This window comes from Schistocerca serialis, chromosome 5, assembly GCF_023864345.2.
Source record: "Schistocerca serialis cubense isolate TAMUIC-IGC-003099 chromosome 5, iqSchSeri2.2, whole genome shotgun sequence".
Taxonomy (NCBI): Eukaryota; Metazoa; Arthropoda; class Insecta; order Orthoptera; family Acrididae; genus Schistocerca; species Schistocerca serialis.
The window spans coordinates 518,402,802-518,410,101 of record NC_064642.1 but is presented as its reverse complement, the minus strand read 5'-3'; the positions used below and the strand labels follow the sequence as shown (position 1 = coordinate 518,410,101).

Here is a 7,300-nt window from a genome sequence, read left to right as displayed (position 1 = left end):
ATATTTGTTTGGTGAATGTATAATCAGTAGTTTCAATCAAGCAACCCTTACAGGATTTCAACTGTTACGTTTTAGAAAATTATTTCTAGTTAAATGAGAGATTAATCTTTAGTACATGACTTTTTCAAATATTTTTGGGAAAGACATTAGTTAAAAAACCGGACAATAATTATTTAAGTATTTCTTGTCAGGTTTCCTATTAAGAGGCTTCTCAATAGCATATTTTAATCAGCCTGGAAAAATTCGTTGTACTAGTGACGATTATATATACCTCTAACGACATTACCTATTAAGATAAAACAACTTTCCAGAATTCTAGCTGAAGTTCCTTCAACACCACATGTTTTTCTTTCTTAGCACTTTTATAATTCCAATAATATCACTGAAGGATGTTGATGCTGCTTCTAGTTGCTCAAAGCTTTGTGAAATGTTTTTAATATACTGTCTTGTTTCTTCAACTGACTCAATCTTATACTTGCTGCTACATTTAGAAAATGATTGCTAATACTACTCGAACCTTTTGAATATCACTCACAACATATGTTATTGAGTTGCGGCGCGGTCGTCCTTGCCTAGCTTTGATGTGGATCCGATATCTCGCGTTAAATCGCAGCTCACATGCTAGAGGAACTCTGGCACGGCTAGAGGGAAGACAGAGAGAGAAAGAAGATATGGACAAGGACAGAGAGAGAGAGAGAGAGGGAGGGAGAGAGCTATCGCTATCGCAGCGAGTGGCCTCTAGTGTAGATAAGAGGCGGACCACAGTGCAACTAGCCGTACGCAGAGCCGCTGCCTCTGTGTGTGTGGTATCCTGTGTGGACGGGCGATTGCATGTGCCTGTTGGGTCCTGGCAAGCTGAGTGGGGTACGTAGTGTCGCAGTGGTCGCAAACGGCGAGTGTTGGCGTGGCTCAATTCCACGAGTGGATAGCAATTTGAGCTAAGCAGCTGCTGGTTACGTCCCATTGCATGCACCGTTCTGGAGATAGCGGATGGAACAAGTTATTGATGCCAATATTTCTACGATGCTCAGATCTTGATCTAAATGGATTTTGTAGTATTCATTCTCATGAATGGTGTTCCTTCAATGATGCCGAAGATCACAATGAAAGTTTTAAATTTAGTGAGCACTAATCTTGTTCTAAGAATTTGTACTAAGTCTGTGTGAAGTTCTTAAAAGTGGTTGTCACAGATTTAGTTTCAGGACCCGCATAGTAACATGAAGGAAAATCGTCCTTAAATTTGAAGACAATAGTGCTCCAAGCATGTGACGTGCTGTTTACTGATACTTCAATTTGTCAGGTGAGTTTGCCTACCTTCTTATCTTGTCTTGTAAGTAAATTTTTGGTAAATTAATTTCCTTGCATTAAATTGCACCAAGTATTTGAGGCGCTGAGTTTAAGATTTAAATTTTTCTTTTGTTTTGGTAATTAACTTTTCTAATTCCTTCTCTAGTTAAGTAACATTTTTGGGTACATTAAGAGCCTTGTCTTTAAATGAGGTAGTCACGCCAAGCTCTGTTGTTATTAACGACCAAGCTATTTTATTCACGTTGTTGGGTTATTATAATTGCTTGACAGCTGTCGTGTTGCAGGAGCTGAGATTTCTACGAGCATTATGTTGATGTAAGGCCAAACTAAGAATTACGGAGGTGGCATATACGAGTGGTTCACCCCACTGACCAGTTTAAAATTAATTCACCATGTAAAAGGAGTTCGTTTAGAAACGAGGCGCTTCATGTTTACTTACTGTAGTAGGGAATGACCCACTAGCCATTACATCGGTTACCTTTCAGTAGTTTAGGCTGTTCATAATTTTGAATATTTGTCTTAAAATTCGTTATAAAATATATCTAAAGAAATTCGAAAATCGATGAAACCTTTGAAATTTGTAGAATTGTTTCAATCTATTTTAAAGTTATATAACTTTTTTGATATTGGGTTTTACTGCAAGACATTGAGTAAGTATAAGTTTACACTGTCATACTTTTGCAAGCGAAAGAAAGTTTTGCCTTGATTGCAGATGCCAGCAACTGTGATTTGAAACGGCCAGCCCCTGGATATTTAGTAAAATAATATTTTTTAAATAGTGCTTAACATTTCTTGTCCCAGCTCCTCTCCTATTCCATAAGCTTGGAGCTACTCGTCTGATCAATAATTAGTTAGTTTCTTCCTGATTAAAACTGTGCGGAATAGTTTAAATTTTAATACTTTCTTAAGTACCGCACCATTTATCTGCATTATTAATTAATGTCAGGGTGTGCGTATTTCTGAACCATTTAATGACCTTCCTCAAAATACTTCAGTTTCATTTGTAAACTCCTTAAATATCACGTCATCATCAGCCCTCTATACATCTGCTAATACTGTGCGCTCGAAAAGTCCACAAGTGGTACATTCTTGGGCATATTCTGATAGACAAGCGGTCGCCTCGGTGGATTCCATGATACTCTGACCGTGTCTGTAAGTGGTAATTCGTTTTTAGCGATTTTGTTTGCGGTTTCGCACTCAGAAATAAAATTATGGTGTCCGGGATGGAAACAGCTGAAGGAACTCCAAACACAGAAACTGCTGCTTATGTGGTGAGGAAAAATACAAGTAAGCAAGGAATCACGATATACGGAAGTTCATAAATTTCGTTTTCGTTGGTTTGCGAAATTCTTACAGAATACCAGAGGGTGGAATCCAACGGCTCCTAAAATGTCAAGCTGAAGTGCGTAAGGAGAAGTTATATTTATTTTTGATCTACATTCTTGTAAATTCAACTTCAAAACACACTGTGCGAGATTTTAATTATGGTTGATTTAAATAAGCTGTACAGTTAAAACGTAAATTCTCCATTCCATTTTTCACAGACGGATTTCCTGTAATGAACTAACTATTGGGGAGAGCAAACGATTTCTGGAGCGCATTAGGCCCGTAGCTCATATTCTAATGAAACCGCATACAATGGCAATCTAAAGAGTTCTCAACCACTCGCCTACTAGGTGGCTGCTCATTCAATTATCGACCCTCAATACTGTGGAGGAAAGTGTTCAGACGTGCCTGTAGTACTACTGGATGTTGCCTGGCTAAGGTGCACCGGCAACAGTGGCAGATGGACAGTGAGGGATCAGCAAAGCAGGGATACTGCACGATGCACCGCGAACACTGCACACTCCTAGACTACGCAGATCCCAGGTGACGTGATAAGGGGATGCAGCTGCAGAGGCAAAATGTGAAGAAAAGGAGATATTTTTTTCGAGATAAGTGTTATGTGTCTCCTTAAATGATTATTTACTTCTGTCATAAAATAACCGACATACTTGTTTGGTATCTTCGGCCGTCGAGGAGAGTAATTTTCTGCCAATGTGCAGATTAACCTAACTTGATATCGCTATGAAACTAGCGTATCTGTCTTGGTTCTTTGTACCTACATTGATGAACCAAAACATTAAGACCAGTGTCCAGCACGAGATTGAATGCCACCTAGTGACGGGACAAGGAAAGTATAGGAGTGGAACGAAGACGAATGGGGCATCATTCTAGTAATGACAGGAGACACAAATCAGGAAATTCACTGACTTATGTGAGAAAAGGGCAAACCGCTACAACCCGGTCAGCTGTTTGCGTCGTGCTGGTGTCGCCCACGCGAAGGGCTGCTGTATGCTGAATGACCTTCCGCTTAACATTGAACAAGCAAAATTGGTACTTTTGGCAGACGATAATGGAGTTATAATTCATCCCATTAGATAGGAAACAATAAAAGAGTTGGTAAATGACATTGTCGAAAGAAATGTAGCTAAATTTCGAAAAATAAAGGAACTCACTACATTCAGTTCTGTCAACAAAGGGACTCACACCAATAAGTGGTGTATCACATGAGCAGGAGTCAGTAAATAGGGTAAGAGGTCCCAAATTTTTGGATGAATATATTGCCGAAAATTTGAACTGGAAGAAGCATATTACTAAGCTTCTCAAACAATTAAGTTCAGCTTCGGTATATTGATAATTTTTACTTTATGGACCGCCTCACAGCAACTGAATGAAACAATTTTAGTGCCATATGCGTTTCGCCTTTATTTCCTGCAAGACATCTTTAGTGGCCTGGAATATGTACATAAGTTTGCTATTTAACTTACATTTTGGTCACTGTACCTACAGGTTATAAACAGTAAAAAATTGCACCTGTCCCTATTGAGTCTAAGTCCATTCTCACGTAGCACTTCAAACAACTTCTCAAATTATGCAAATGTTCATGCTGCGTACAACCAGAAACTGAGATGTCATCTAGGTAATTACACACCGAAGCAATAACCGCACAAAGAGGGTGTAAGCACAGCTGAAATAGTGCCGGGGCAGAGGCACATCCGAAAGGAAATCTTACATTTGTAGGGACCTAAATGGGTATTCACGACGAGAATCTTCTGAGATTCTTCATCCACAGGAATCTGACTTAGAAAAATATTTGCCCGGACACAATTTGTCAAACGAGTCTTCTGGACGGCGCAAAGGAAATGTTGCAACAACAAGCTGAGGATTGACGATGGCTTTAAAATCCACGCACAGTAGCAGCTTGCCTGATGGTTTCCTTAAGACAACCAACGATGAAGCCCATAGCGATTTTGTCACTGGTTCAATCATCCCTTGATCCTGAAGTTGACGTAATGTTTTAGCAACTTAGCCGCGAAGCGCGTGAGGCACTGTGCGAGCACAGAAAAAATTAGGTTGTGCATTGTCCTGCAATTCAATATGCGAGTGAAAATTTTTCGCGCAACCTAAACCTGGCGAAAAAATGTCAGCAAACTCTTGACATACTTCAGAAACACTGTTTTTGGGGCCGGCCGAAGTGGCCGTGCGGTTAAAGGCGCTGCAGTCTGGAACCGCAAGACCGCTACGGTCGCAGGTTCGAATCCTGCCTCGGGCATGGATGTTTGTGATGTCCTTAGGTTAGTTAGGTTTAACTAGTTCTAAGTTCTAGGGGACTAATGACCTCAGCAGTTGAGTCCAATAGTGCTCAGAGCCATTTGAACCATTTTGAACTGTTTTTGGGAACAATGTTAGTGACGGTTAGTACGCCATCGTGCGCAGTTAAGGAGAAATCATCAAATAAATCAAGACCAAAAATATTTACAGATGAGGGTGAACACAGTACATGAAAAGAAACCAACTGAGTTTGGCCACGGTTTGTCGCTGGCAAACTACATAGTCCTAACACCGGGGTACATTTTCGTTACGCAATGGAGGTGAATCAAGCAATGCGTAAGTTTTACGATTCATTGGTGAAACAGACGCTCCAGTGTCCAATTGAAAAGCAATAGTGTGATTCTAAACGTTCAAGTCGACAAAAAGTTTGTTCTGCTGTCGGCGGAAAATGTCAGCCTGAGAAGCCATGTTCACTGCAAAATGCCGACGGGCAGATCGTGCGTGGCGGGCCGCCTTTCGTCGGCGTGCACTAGCCTTACAAGCAAAATAGTCACAGTCGGGCAAAGGCACAGGTACTGGAGGCGAATTTACAACATTTACTTCCGTTTCTTGTGGCTCGTTGTGATAGGAAGGCTTATATCGGGAACCGTTCCGGCGAAAGCTACTTTGTCCGGAAGCGTGATACTGAACGACAAAAAATGGTTCAAATGGCTCTGAGCACTATGGGACTCAACTGCTGTAGTCATAAGTCCCCTAGAACTTAGAACTACTTAAACCTAACTAACCTAAGGACATCACACACATCCATGCCCGAGGCAGGATTCGAACCTGCGACCGTAGCGGTCGTGCGGATCCAGACTGTAGCGCCTTTAACCGCTCGGCCACTCCGGCCGGCTACTGAACGACAGATTTTTGTCGTTATGAGGCACACTGCCTTGACATGTCCCTTGTTGCAAACATGGCACACGGCCTTGCGCGATGGGCAATTACGGTCCGAGTGCTTTGAGTTACATTGCGGGCATGAGCGCTAAGCAGGCAGCTGCTGCCGGCGCAATACAGGTGTCTGTTTCGCGGAAGTGAATTGGACAGGAGTGCGCCGAGCCGGTACAGCTGCATGTATGTGTGAGGCGCGCGCACCTGGCTTTCTATCCTGACAGACAGCAGGAGGCGATTCCAAAGAATTTGCAGTAAAGTCTAAAGTGTCCTGTCTGTCCAAATTGTCCAACACTTGTTTTAAAGTGGGATTGGATACTTTAAGAATTTGCTCTCTAATGCGTGTGTCTGACACGTTTAGAGTTATAGCGTCCCGTACCATTGTGTCAGAATATGATATTCCGCAAGAACATGAAAATTGACAGTCGCGATTGAGGCCTTGCAGAGTGGCTACCCACTCATTGACGAGGGGCACGTGTTGTGCGGAAAAATGTATACCGTTTAGCCACAATATTTTTCCTTGTAATAATGGGTTAATGCCCGAACAAGTTCTTCGAAACTGTGCTGATTTGGAGAACTTCGCGGGAAGAGTTTGAGGAGGTTTTAGTACGATGCCACTCCTACACAAGAAAAGTGCATGCAGCTTTTTTGTACCTTGGATGTCACATGCAGCAAGGTGGTGAGAAAACTGCGCGTGCCACTCCTGCCAGCTTTCCACGCTGGCGTCGAACGCTCGAAACGGCGGGGCTGTGGCCCGCTGTACTGTCGGCTCCTGTGCAGCGGGTAAGTGTGGCGCAGCGTGCTGTTGTTCCTGGACGAGCTGTTCAAAGGGATGCAGGAGTGCGATGGACTGCTGATTCTGTAATCGTAACAGGTCTGCCAGTACATTTTGTTCCTCCGGATTTGCCATCTCAAATTAATCAAAGAATCACAAATGGGTGTAGGAAAAAATGTCTTTCACTCTTCAGTCACACAATGCGGAGACGATGAGTGGCGCAGCCGGTTATATAGCCTGTAAACGCACACAAATAGCGATAGTGTAAATACAAACGAAATAAATGTCTCGCATCCGATGTATCGTTCATCAGTTCTGCTTTCACTGCTCTGCTTTCCAAATAATCTGCGTCGCCACTTCCAAATAACGACGAAAGAAACGAACAAGAGATATACTCTCTACGTCATCGACACTGTTAAATAACGACGGAATACTTTTACCCTCGTCGGCACTTGTTATGATGACGAACGAATCGTCGCCAATGTGAATAACTGGTGGATAATGCTAAATAGAAACGTACAAATCTCTTCTTTGCATATACAGTCAGTGATGTCGATAACGAGCTAGCTGCATGGTCTGAGTTTACAACGACTAAAATAATTAGTAGTCGTTAGTAAAAAAATGAAATATACTTAACTAGTGGTACAGGAGTCTTCATAGTCAGGACGAATATAAGTACAAACAGTGAGC

The 7,300-nt window shown here is 42.1% G+C and overlaps 1 protein-coding gene across 1 annotated transcript in view; it reads left to right on the top strand.

Moving 5' to 3' along the window:
• Positions 1-810: 810 nt before the first annotated feature.
• Positions 811-7,300, top strand: part of LOC126481169 (uncharacterized) — a 66,385-nt gene continuing 59,895 nt past the window's right edge. Inside the window, exon 1 of the transcript XR_007587527.1 lies at positions 811-1,300. The gene's annotated coding sequence lies outside the window, so the exon portion shown is untranslated. The remainder of the gene's footprint in view (positions 1,301-7,300) is intronic.